We start from the raw sequence: 1409 nt of genomic DNA on the forward strand, positions 1-1409 counted from the left end.
GTCATCTACAGATTTCCATACCAAACATCAGGGTTCTTAATTTTAAGCATAACATTATGAGTGTTTCATCCAGGATGGCATCTGCAAGGGGGATTTCCCCCGTTACCAGAAAATTTCGAGGGCATTTCACCAGTTCATGTGTTCTACTTGTACCTCTAAGGTGTGACTGGTACCATTTCATGGAAGGGGGAGTGGTCCTCATGACAAATTAATTGGGGGTGCCAACATTTCAACAGAGGGGGAATACCCTATCCCCTGTCTAGATGTAACAGTACACTGTATAATATCATATACATATCAAATTTATATCATTAATAATAGTGAATTATTATAGTTTACCTCCTAAAAGCATAGAGGCTCTTAAGACTTGTTTTCTTTGTTCAAATTATCGTCAACATTACCACATTTTATCACTTTTAATAATGAATTATCATATTTAGGCCTAATCTCCCAGGAAAATGGCTTTTATGATGTGAACACAAATTGCCCTGGAACACTGCTGATAATTCCCCTGAAAATACTAGTGACTGTAAGCTGTAAAAAGTAATTTTAGCCCTTTTTTTAGGGTTTCCGGCCTTTGGCCGGGAAGGGGAACAACCCCTCCTGGAATCTCCCCAGACGACGACCGCTTTGTGGTCATGGCAGCTGCAAGGCCGCCTACTTTTCCATTCTAGCCCCCTACTTCAAAACTTAATGAAACCCCTGAACATGTACCTAAGGGTTCGCTTGACAATGACATTTCATTCTTCATCCAGAGCTCACACCATCTAGGTCAGTAGAGTCCCTTCTCCATTTTACCTATGTTGATTTTCACATTCTCATATTTATTCCTGTATTTTACATCATTCCAGTGTTTTTATTCTGAGTATTGTATTTTTATCGCCTTTTTTAGTCTTTGTGAGGATTTGTCATCATGATTTTACTTTTATGTAGTTGTTCAGCCTTCCTTTGACACGTTCTATTTTGTCCGCTTTTATCTATTAGTTTTTACCATGAGGAAGGCAATCTGTGTATTGCCGAAACGTCGGTTTTATAAATAAAGATCGTGTGAAGATTGAAGAAATTGGTCAAATATGCCTTTCATTTCTCCACACTGTGTCAAGACTTTACTGTACTCCCACTACTTCCGACTTCAATAGTTGCAGTTGGACTGAGTCTATTTCTTGGAATTCAATCAACTTTGTTACAACTTCAATAATCAAAACAAATTTAAAATAGTAGTCAATCAAACTTATAGGAACATTAATACTATGTCAGTATACCGGTACTTGGTTGAATTATGCCCATTCAAAACAGCCCATTAAAACACACTCTAGCGAGCACCGGTATGAAAACTGAACTTTGTCCTCATCATGTCAAGGGCTGCCAGGTAATAAATTCCTTAGAATCACATGACATACAGTGTTGTG

Source organism: Ptychodera flava, chromosome 5 (genome assembly GCF_041260155.1).
Source record: "Ptychodera flava strain L36383 chromosome 5, AS_Pfla_20210202, whole genome shotgun sequence".
NCBI classification, from domain to species: domain Eukaryota; kingdom Metazoa; phylum Hemichordata; class Enteropneusta; family Ptychoderidae; genus Ptychodera; species Ptychodera flava.